The following is a 12,122-nucleotide window of genomic DNA, read 5'->3' as shown; positions in this document are numbered from 1 at the left end:
ATATGGTAATGTAAGGACCTTATAGGTATCTAAAGCCATTTGCCACTGTTGCTGTATGTAGGTTTTATTTTATTTGTTGTTGTTGTTTTTATCTTATAGTTTGAAAATGTACATCCAGGGTTGTTTTCTTCCTTTAAATTTTTTAGCTTATACATAAATCCAGCACTGGGCGGTATATAAATTCAATCAATAAAATAAAATAAAATAAAAACAAAGACAACCCAATAATCTCCCCATTGTCTCCCAAGACAGAGGGATGTCAACAGATGCTTCCCCAGTGGAGGACCCTGGGGTCTCAAATTTCAGTGGTGCCCTGTGCAACGCTGAAATTCAGTGCCCCCCTCTCCGCCTCTTGCCTTCCATTCCACATCATAGTTGTGGTGCCCCCTCCAGCACCCCTTAGGCTCTGCACCCAGTGCACCCAAACTGGTCTCATTCCCCTAAGTCGGTCTCTGCCAGTGTGACTGCATTATTGCCATCTGAAGCAGCACTCTTGAGTTATAAAGCAAAACAGAAGAAACCTGGAACACTGCGATATAAAAAGTTACAGGCTTTCAGTGGGAAGGTTCAGTGGATTTGATAGCCCGCTTTATCACTACCTGAAGGAGTCTCAAAGCAGCTAACATTCTCCTTTCCCTTCCTTCCCCACAACAAACACTCTGTGAGGTGAGTGGGGCTGAGAGACTTCAGAGAAGTGTGACTAGCCCAAGGTCACCCAGCAGCTGCATGTGGAGGAGCGGGGAATCAAACCCGGTTCACCAGATTACGAGTCCACCGCTCTTAACCACTACACCACACAGTCCGTCCTGAAACCTTTGCAGGGAAAAAGGTGCATGACCTGACCCTACATCATCATGAATGCACAATAAAAAGGCCCCAGGTTGAGGAAGGCTTCTCAATACTAAAACTGTCAGACTTTTCAGATATTGCATATGAACCTACAAAGCAGGGCAATCCCAAAACAGAGAGGTAAGTATTGTGCCCACCAAGTACGTACTGTGGCCTGTCACCATAGCCAAAGATTCACAGAGAACAGAACCTAAATTGATGGGTGAAGGATCTCTCGCTGGCAGGATATAAATTATTCCGGACACTTCCACTGTGTGTCTCTGCACCTGCACTGAGCAGACCAGTTTCCCTACATCTAAGTAGATTTCACTTACGAGAGCACACACAGTTTACAGACTAGTCAGAGAGAGAAATGGAAAACATTTCTAAGCACCAGCATCTCAAAAGTATGTGCAGGGATCAAGCAAATGAAAGTGAGGGAGGGAAACAGCATGGAACATATCTATAATCTGTTCTGCCCAGACCAGTGAGCATGTCTGTTCTAACAGCCAGTGAATATACTGTATTAGTATATGTTTAATGGAAGAACGATACAGAAATAAGAATTAATCTGGAACATATTCCCAGTTATTTTTTAAAAATCAGCAAGAGTCTTGTGGCATCTCAAAGATTAACAAATGTTATTACAGCATAAGCGTTCATGGACTAGAGTTTGTCCACAAAAGCATACACTATAAGAACATTTGTTATCTTTTAAGGTGCCACAGGGTTCGTTGTTATCTTCGCTGCACCAATCTACCATGGCTATTGCTCTGGAAACCATTCCCAGTATTTTACTCTTTTAAAAAATCATTTGAAGATGTTCTGACTAATTTCTTTTTAGAAAGAAAAAACACCTCCCCTCCCCTCTGCTCAGACAAGTATATGCAGAGCATTCAAAAAACCCATTATTAAAAACCAACATTATTTATACCCCTTAAACTCAAAATAATGGCTGTCAGTAACCTTGAATAATCTAGAGAGAGCTGCTTGTTTAGGCTACTGGTTTGGCTCTGTTGGAGGTTCCTAATCTCTTGTTCCTATTAAAGGTAAAAGGTAAAGGTACCCCTGCCCGTACGGGCCAGTCTTGACAGACTCTGGGGTTGTGCGCCCATCTCACTTAAGAGGCCAGGGGCCAGCGCTGTCCGGAGACACTTCCGGGTCACGTGGCCAGCGTGACATCGCTGCTCTGGCCAGAGCCAGAGCCGCACACGGAAACGCCGTTTACCTTCCCGCTGGTAAGCGGTCCCTATTTATCTACTTGCACCCGGAGGTGCTTTCGAACTGCTAGGTTGGCAGGCGCTGGGACCGAGCAGCGGGAGCGCACCCCGCCGCAGGGATTCGAACCGCCGACCTTTCGATCGGCAAGCCCTAGGCACTGAGGCTTTAACCCACAGCGCCACCTGCGTCCCAATCTTGTTCCTATTATATGGGATCAAACTGCAAAAGAACAGGAGCTATCCAGTTCTCAAGGACGACCATCTTAAGCCCACATCTTAAGTACATAAAAGGGACCCATTAGCAGCTTAAAATTATTAGCTTTTTTAAAAAAGAAATAAATAAAAGCAGAGCCCCGCTCCCTCCCCCAACACACACAAACACTTCGATCTCCTATGGTGGTGTGTTCAGCTTACAGAATTTCAGGCTCAACCATTCTTATCTGCTTTTAGTATTCTTCAATAAAGTCCCCGACCCTTTGGATAAGGGATGTAAACCAACCAGATCCTGTCTGCTGTGGTTTGGCTATAGCTAAAGGCAGCCTTTCTAGGGTTAAAAGTCTTCCCTCCACTTGTTGGTGGTTTTAGGTTTGAAAAGATGGCTCCCATTGGCTGATTTAAATTGTTAAGTCTGAGAAGGGAGCGGCAGCTAATAGCGCAGACAGGTCTGGAACATGACAGCTTCCACTTTTCCCAGGCACACCCCACCACCACCAACCCCCCCCCCCACACACACACTTCTACATAAATACTCTTGTTACATGAAGGGGAAGTTCACCCGGACCCTGGTCCTTTACTAGAAGTGGAACCGGGGTCTTACCTTGAAGATCGGCTCCTGCCCTGTGTGCTTCTGCTCTTCAGAAGATTCAGCTTAGTCCCTGCCCATCTCTGACTGCAGGCTGCTGCTTGTCTCAGGAGGAGGGAAACATCCCTCGCTTCAGGCAAAAATTCCCCACAATTCCATCTCTTGAGCTTCAGAAAGATTCTGGTTCAACATTACACATGCACAGAAATACATCCTCCTCGCAGCTGCTTCCTCACCGACACTCTCCTTGTGCCAGCTTGCCAGCTGCTGTGAAGGAGCAGATATGAAAATGCCAAACGCCCCCCTTTGCCCAGGCAGGTGTTGAAAAAGCGGGACTCACAAGGAAGCCTCTTCCTTATACGCTTTTGGAAAGAATCAGGCCAGAGTTTGCTGCGATGAGCGGCTCATACCCGACACACCTCACAAGCAATTTTTTAAAATCTCACTTAGGCATGATATTGTGGCAAATCAGAGAACTGAAGAGTTGGAAGGGACTCAAAGGGTCATCTAGTCCAAGCCTCCGCTGTGCAGGATCACAAATGAAGAATCCCTGGCAGCTTGCTACCCAACCTCTGTTTAAAAACCCCCAATGAAGGCAAGTTCACGCCCCCAATTCCAGTTTTGAGCCAATCCTGTAATCTCAGCAGAGAGAAGATTGGATTAGATCCTGAAAGAGAACTTGTATTCCAGGTTAAGATTTTTATTAAAGCTTTTCTTGATACAATAAGATACAGTGGGACCTCTGGTTACGTACTTAATTCGTTCCGGAGGTCCATTCTTAACCTGAAACTGTTCTTAACCTGAAGCACCACTTTAGCTAATGGGGCCTCCCACTGCCGCCGCGCCGCCGCCACACGATTTCTGTTCTCATCCTGAAGCAAAATTCTTAACCCAAGGTATTATTTCTGGGTTAGCGGAGTCTGTAACCTGAAGCGTATGTAACCCGAGGTACCACTGTATATAAAACTGATGTAAATAATTTTTTTTAAGCTTCAGAAAGTTCAACTAGAATACAGAGTCCTCTCTTAAAGGTAGTTCTTAGCCCTTACCACCCACAGAAGGTAGTAATCCCTCTCATTTCTCACCTGGGATCTTTGCTTTCTCCTCCCAGCCTCTCGCCCTGAACAGGTATTCTGGAAGCAAGATGAAAGGGACAGTTTGTGTTGTGCACCCACTACTACTTTTACAAGTGAATCTTGACAGGGCAACGTTGGTGGTTTGCAGACCACCCTGAGTTGAAACAATAAGTACAATTCCTCCAGGTCTCCAAAATTGGAAACAAGAGGGTCATCTGCCAAACAAATTTCAAACGTCAACAACATTGCAAAGGGATTGCTGCCATGAGCAAACAACCCGTGTGGCTTGTGACCCAAGATAAGAGGAAGCCTTATCACCCCGAAATGCTCCTGTGCACTTTTCCATCTAGCAAGGGACAAAATCCTCCTGGGCAGGGACCTGTGTCACATCTGTATTGTCACTAAATAAATATGGTGATGATGATAGCAGTCAACTGTCACGTAGCTCTTTCACACCAGTTCTCCTCAGCAAGGCTGTCTTCAGCATTTCCATATCTGAAGGAAAGCGTCTGGTGGAAATCCTCCCCTGCTCCTTTGACTGGCATACGCAGATTTTGAGATTAGAGACAGGAAAAAAATCACACCCCTCTTTGGAATCTCCTGCCTGAAGCAACTCCTTCAACTTGTTTCATGGCAAAGCCTGCCCTGCAATTTTTAGATTGGCAGATGACCTCGAGGAGGAGTCCGCACCTCTGAGGCTGTGTACCTTTAAGGTACATTTGAAGCACATTCTTTCCCTCAAGGAATTCTGGGCCCTGTACTTCACCCTTCACAGAGTTACAGTCCTCAGCATCTCTTAGCAAAATTGTTTTTTTGGGGGGATGTGCTTCAATTGTGCTTTAAATGTATAGTGTTTACACAGCTAATTCAAACTCAGATAACAAATCTAAAGGAGAAAGAAGAGTTTCAAAAGATAGCGCTTCTTATTTGGAGTCTGAGAAGCCAGCCACATCTCACACAGTCACAGCTGATGCTGCGATACATTTCAATTAAGAATATTTCTGTCATGGTATTGCCTTCCGACAAGATCCAAGTTCTCAGCAAGGCCCCAGGTAAAACAGGAAACTAAAAAATAAAATAAAAGCCTTGCATCAGAATAATTTCCTCTCCCATTCAAGTTAAAACCAATAGAACTGCCAAAGAAGTATTTCCTCTTTTCCTGGCCTCCTCCCTAGGTATATTTACAACAAAGGCAGTTTAGCAATCTGTCAGACACCTTGTACTTTTCTGGAATAAATTCAGAAGGGAAAACTGGGTTTTCCATTTGACAACCTCACCTGTGTGCCCGCAAGTACATATTCTCATGAGCAGTAAGAAACTATTAATAAGGCCCTATTCACATTGTACAGTGGTACCTTGGGTTACATGCGCTTCAGGTTACATACGCTTCAGGTTACAGACTCCGCTAACCCAGAAATAGTACCTAGGGTTAAGAACTTTGCTTCAGGATGAGAACAGAAATCGTGTGGCGGTGGCGCAGCGGCAGTGGGAGGCCCCATTAGCTAAAGTGGTGCTTCAGGTTAAGAACAGTTTCAGGTTAAGAACGGACCTCTGGAACAAATTCAGTACGTAACCAGAGGTACCACTGTAATGTCTGCTGCTAAGCATGCAGTTAGACAAAACTTAGATAACAATTCTGTAAACATCAGCACTTCATAATAAGTTCAAGTAATGAAGAACTAAGTGCAAATTCTAAGAGAGGGACACTGCCAGACATAAGCAATGTTGCTCATGAAATACTTTTACCTGGGCTAGCAAGCATGTCTTACATTTCTCTGAGTGGAACAGTACAGCACACTCATCCGGGTCTGAAGGGGGGATGAACGGCCAGTCCAAAACTTAAGAGATGAAGAAGTACAGGAAGCGGAGCGAAAGAAATAACTCCTGAGTGACTCATCCTTGAGTCTTCTGCTTAGTCACCTGTACATCTTCTCTCCAGCTCACCAGAGTGAGCGCAGATGCCCTGCCAATGCCCACCCACTTCTTCGTTTTGACAAGGTTAGTTATTAAAAAGGGGGGAGAGAAACGAAGAGGGTTTGAGAGATCGGGGAAAGATGAATTTTAAAAAGCTGCAATAATAGAAGCAACCTTTCCAGAGCTGACAGCAGCCCATTTTGCCAGGGCTCCTCCCACACCCCAAGCCCCCGCAGTTTTATTTCTCAATTAAATCATGAATCAACTCGTTCGCTTGAGAGCACTGCATTTCCTAAATGTTGCCTGGTAATTTTGACCTCGTAGGAAGTTGCCATGGGGAAGAGGATGATGTCATTCGCAGGAAAAGCACAGAATTTACACATACAACAGGAACAGAGCTATTTATAAAAGAGCCTACTTCTCCATTCCCCTCCCCTTCCCTGCCCTGAATCCCTGCACCTCTTTCAGTGCGGGTGTCAGGGGGGAAACGGGCAGCCAGAGGTTCTTGACAGCCATGTCTCAGAAATGAACTTTGCTAACCTGTCAAGAAATGCTCCAAGTCCCTGAAATGCTGTCAGGTTTCAGGCATAATTCACTGCATACAGCTGGCTTTTTAGCTCTTCCGCTCAGAGGTGATTTCCAGCGAATCCCTAAATAGAGGTCAGGTGGTACTTGGCATACAGACACCAGCAGAGCATTCAGAATTACTTATTTATTTGCCACCAGTTAAATCTGTGCTCCATGGGAGTGGTATTCTCAAGGTGAAGTCCAGAGACCTTGGGTGCTTCAAGACTGTTGCTGTTTTCAGGTGGGATTCATGTTGCCCGGTTAAAGCTGATTTGGAGGTCCTGTACAACCAAGGCACTGCCCTAAAACTTCAGGGGGTTTTGATAAGGAAAGGGATGGGCAATGGAACGTGTCAGACAATTCATGCCTGACTCTACAATTCAACTCCAAGTGAAGTGCACAGGAAGAATTCTGACTGAGACAAACAAGAGCTTGTCCTAGTCGCTGATTACTGTTTACAATAAAGGGCTTCCTCTCATGGATAGATCGCTTAATGCATTTCCTGAACAACCTGAATGATATGTTGCCAGGAGTAGTAAAGCCAAACGATATTGTTTCTATAGAGTACTTACATTATGATGGTTACTCGGTACGAGCAATGATCACCTTTCAAGATCAAAATTTGGCCAAACTTATCCACAGATCAAAGGGACGCGGGTGGCGCTGTGGGTTAAACCACAGAGCCTAGGCCTTGCCATTCAGAAGGTCAGTGGTTCGAATCCCCGCGACAGGGTGAGCTCCCATTGCTCGGTTCCTGCTCCTGCCAACCTAGCAGTTCGAAAGCACGTCAAAGTGCAAGTAGATAAATAGGTACCACTCTGGCGGGAAGGTAAACGGTGTTTCCGTGCACTGCTCTGGTTCGCCAGAAGCGGCTTAGTCATGCTGGCCACATGACCTGGAAGCTGTACACCGGCTCCCTTGGCCAGTAAAGCAAGATAAGCACCACAACCCCAGAGTCTGTCACGACTGGACCTAATGATCAGGGGTCCCTTTACCCTTTACCTTTTTATCCACAGATCAAGACATCTATTCTTAAAGGAAAGGATAGCAATATATAAGATTCTTTGAAAATAGAGTACCATTGACCCCCCCCTTTGATGCCAAGTGTGATAAGCCGATGGTAGAAGAGAACCAGGAAAAATCCAAAAAGGAGAATGACCCCAAAAGGTCTGGTCTGATCATCATAAACAAGAGACCCCAAAATTTTAAAAAGGCTGTGTGAACTGTGGACAGAACTCCATACAAGCATCTTAAATGTTGATTTTCAACTCTCAAAGAAGGTGTACCTTCTATTGTCATGCCTCTTTAAAATCCACCACACCAGTTATAGCCAGAGATATTAGCTGCAAGAACAGGAACAAATCACTCACTTTCATAATCTTCCTGGTTTAAGGTGTTTTGCTGACACTTGCTTTCAATGACTGAAAACATTGTTCAAACGTTATCTGCCTATTTCACAGGAAAATCCTCTGTAAATATATTAGAAACACGTTACGGCTTATTGCACAAGAGGTACTTGAAAAATGGCTTGTGACATTTTGCTGGGTGTCCAATGTTAATCTGTTTTAAGCTATCCTCATATAGCCTAGTCCTTGCTGTACTTGCATTTATTTAGCAAATTTCATAACCTGGCCTTCAGTTCTTAAGAACTCTGGGGGGACTTAACAAGAAAACAAATGAAATCAAATACAAAAGCAGCAAAGGCAATGTAATAATACTGAAACAGTGAAGTAACCAAATCACATTAAAAGCAAATTCCATAGGTTTGGACAAATGAAAAGGTCTTTGTCTGATGCCATAAAGACTTTTAAGACTTAGTGCTAGGCAACCTAACCTGGGGAGATAATTTAAGATGGGGTGGACATGTCCAAAAAGACCCTGTCCCTAGACACCATTCTCTCACCTCAACAGAGCCCCCTATCCTTGCAGGAAGATAGGGAGGCGGTCTGAAATATATTTCCTCCCAGCTCCAAAAACCTCCAAAGATTCACATGCCTTCTGCATCAGGGAATATTCTGGTGCTAGCTAGTTGGTAAGGGTTAGGAGTTTGATAGGGGCTATCCTAACAAAGATTTAGAACTTCATTATGCTCTGCCTCCACAGCTGGAAGAAGAAGAAGAGGAGGAGGAGGAGGAGTTTGGATTTGATATCCCACTTTATCACTACCCGAAGGAGCCTCAAAGCGGCTAACATTCTCCTTTCCCTTCCTCCCTCACAATCAACACTCTGTGAGGTGAGTGGGGCTGAGAGACTTCAAAGAAGTGTGACTGGCCCAAGGTCACCCAGCAGCTGCATGTGGAGGAGTGGAGAAGCGAACCCGGTTCACCAGATTACGAGTCTAGCACTCTTAACCACTACACCACATTGGCTCTCTGGAGGCGCCAATGTTTCTGAACACCAGTTGCTGGAAACCACAGGAGGGGAGAGTGCCCTGGGCTCACATCCTGCTTGTGGGTTTTTCACAGGCATCTAGTTGGCTACTGTGAGAACAAGATGCTGGACTAGATGGGCCACTGACCTGATCTGTCAGGCTCTTCTTATGATGAGACCCCACTGTGGCAGTGCACCCATGCGCTCTCCTTGTGGGTGCATATACAGAATAGAGCACTTGCCCACAAACAGGTAAGTGCATAGAAAATTAGTTTAGTGTGTGAAAAATGGAATGCTGAATCCAAAGAGAAAATGTAGACAATTCTTGCTTGTCAAGTTTGTATTTCAGCCAGTATGAACTTTCCTATAACCCACCAAGGTGCTAGGTCACTCATATGCTTGCAGTTTTAGTGCCACAGCACAACCACAGAAAAAGCCAAACTGATAATTTGCCTTGCACTCACAATGGAATGATAGCAAATAATACCAGATGTAGATAAATTAGTTCCCCAGTCCCCTTGCTAATTAACCATCTATATGCATAATTTCAATTTAACTTATTCAAAGTGTTAAGCACCCAGAAATATTATTCAGCCCCCAACTGCCCAAGCAGAACAAGATGACTTCCTCTCTGACCTTCTGAATCTCACCTCAATGACTCCACCTGCTACAGGACAGATCCATTTAGTTCATGAACCTGATTTATTGCTTCAGGTCCCATCTCATAGCATTTACAAGCCTACAAAGAGAAAATCCACAGAGCCAGGAAAGTGACAGCGCTAATGTACATACCTAAGGCATTCAGAGTATTTTCCTCACTTCTGATTTAACTCTTCCTGCTTCTGAGAGGCCCAAGGGTGACTCCAGTTTATCTGTTTGTTTGTTTGTTTGTTTGTTTGTTTGTTTGTTTTGCATTTATATCCCACCTTTTTCTCCTAAGAGCTCAAGGTGGCGTAGATGGTTCTCTCCCTCATTTAATCCCCACAACAACCCTGTGCAGTAGGCTAGGCAGCGACTGGCCCAAGGTCGCTCAGTGAGCTTCATGGCCGAGTGAGGATTTGAATCCTGGTCTTTGAGGTCCTGCAGTTCGAAAGCACGTCAAAGTGCAAGTAGGTAAATAGGTACTGCTCTGGTGGGAAGGTAAACGGCGTTTCCATGCACTGCTCTGGTTCGCCAGAAGCGGCTTAGTCATGCTGGCCACATGACCCGGAAGCTGTACGCCGGCCTGCTGGGCCAGTAAAGTGAGATGAGCGCCACAACCCCAGAGTCGTCCATGACTGGACCTAACGGTCAGGGGTCCCTTTACCTTTACCAACAATCTACTGCACCACAGAGACTCTCACTGGGTAATAAGGGAAAATCTTCCTGACAGCCCCAGATGCTCCCCAAGTGCTTGGGGAATTAAGAAATGATTCATTTTAAGAAAGTTTTAGAAGCTGAACTGAAAGGTGAAATGAGAGCAGGGCCTTTGAAATGGCCTACTAACAATCAGCACCTAGAGATCAGACTGAGGAGGTAGACAGGTAACCTCATTGAAACACGCTGCCCACAAAGCTGAGATGCACAATATACATCTGGTTCAGTTACTCTATTTATTTATTTATTTATAAGTTTGCATGAAGGTCCAGTCGTGACCGACTCTGGGGTTGCAGCGCTCATCTCGCTTTATTGGCCGAGGAAGCCGGCGTATACCTCCGAGTCATGTGGCCAGCATGACTAAGCCACTTCTGGAGAACCAGGGCAGCTCACGGAAATGCCGTTTACCTTCCCGCCAGAGTGGTACCTATTTATCTACTTGCACTTTGACGTGCTTTCGAACTGCTTGGTTGGCAGGAGCAGGGACCGAGCAATGGGCGCTCACCCCGTTGCGGGGATTCGAACCACTGACCTTCTGAATGGCAAGTCCTAGGCTCTGTGGTTTAACCCACAGTGCCACCCGCGTCCCTTCCTATAAGTTTGCATAGGCACCTATAAATTAACACAGCTCTTTTGTCCTTTGCAGGGATGTAACACACTTCCTCTTTTTTTTTTTTCTTTTTTTTTTTGGTGATGCAGAAGTGGCCAGCCTCCTCCAATCCAATCTTGGCACAAGGCATTCAGCACTTGGCAAAGGATGCTCAAGGGCGAGAGGGAAGGCAGATAGGCAGGAGTCCCTCCACAGAACAGCATTTTCTAGCAACTGTTGTCAGTGCAGCCTGCTGCGAGACTGTGTTCTGTACCCTGCACTGTTCAACTCTCTCCAGTACTCACTGCCTAGGGCTAAATGATAGCCTAACTTTCAATAATGAACAACCTAGGTTAGGTAACTGGCTGAAAAAACAACAGCGCTGAACCTACTGGAAGCGTTAGTTCGTGCAGGCACCATTGGGGAATTTCCCCACCACGGCAGCATGCAGCACTGCACATCAAACATGAGAATTTCGCCAAAGGCTATTCTGGAATATTTATTATTAGGGAAATCAGATACAAGACTAGAGACAGATATAGAAATGTCAGGCTTTTTTACACAAGCAAGGACAGAGAAACCTTGTCGGGAGGTGTTGTTTTTTAAGAAAAGATTTATAATTTGTGAGAGTTTGGCCATTAATAAAGAATTCTGAGAATTTCCCCATATAATGAGTATATGGGGAAATTCTCAGAATTCTTTATTAATGGCCAAACTCTCACAAATTATAAATCATAAATTTAATCGTTTTAATTATGCTTATTAATGTTTAAGGCTACTTAAACTGTAAAAGAACTATAAACAGATAGTGGTGAAATGTCTACTTCCAGACAGTATAATCCAGGACTTGTTTACTTTAAAATGTATGACTCATCTCCACTTAAAAAAACAGCCATTGGTTGCTGCATGAGAGCCACACAGTCTCAGATGGGCCAATCTTCCTTTGAGGAATGTTGTGCAGAGCTAAATTAACAAGTTTACAAACGTAATATGATTTTTTTTTAATTAGCATTGTTAGTGAAAAAGTTACAAGCCTTTGGCAGTTGCACATCTGAACACTCTGTTTGAATCAGTAGTACTTATTATTGGGGGCAGGGCTTCTGGCCCTCCAGATGTTGTTGGACTCCAGATTTCATCGTTCCTGACCATTGGCCATGCTGTCTGGGCATGATGGGAGCAAGAGTACGCTTCCGATCACAATTCAAAGTGTTGGTGCTGGCCTTTAAAGCCCTAAACGGCCTCGGTCCAGGATACCTGAAGGAGTGTCTCCACCTCCATCGTTCTGCCCGGACACTGAAGTCCAGTGCCAAGGGCCTTCTGGAGGTTCCCTCGCTGCGAGAAGCCAAGTTACAGGGAACCAGGCAGAGGGCCTTCTCGGTAGTGGCACCTGCCCTGTGGAA

The 12,122-nt window shown here is 45.0% G+C and overlaps 1 protein-coding gene across 3 annotated transcripts in view; it reads right to left on the bottom strand.

The window, feature by feature from the left end:
- LOC307223269 (serine/threonine-protein kinase PAK 6-like) overlaps window positions 1-3,600 on the bottom strand; it is a 52,251-nt gene extending 48,651 nt beyond the window's left edge. For 2 of the 3 annotated variants that reach the window (XM_079989187.1, XM_079989185.1), the window contains exon 1: window positions 2,866-3,446. The gene's annotated coding sequence lies outside the window, so the exon portion shown is untranslated. Of the gene's footprint in view, window positions 1-2,865 lie in introns of all 3 variants that reach the window. The other variant, XM_079989186.1, reaches the window with a different exon arrangement.
- Between the last annotated feature and the right edge of the window lie 8,522 nt (window positions 3,601-12,122).

Source organism: Podarcis cretensis (assembly GCF_951804945.1).
Source record: "Podarcis cretensis genome assembly, chromosome: 1".
Taxonomy (NCBI): domain Eukaryota; kingdom Metazoa; phylum Chordata; class Lepidosauria; order Squamata; family Lacertidae; genus Podarcis; species Podarcis cretensis.
Note: the sequence above shows the minus strand (reverse complement) of the source record. Positions and strands in the feature narration are given on the sequence as shown.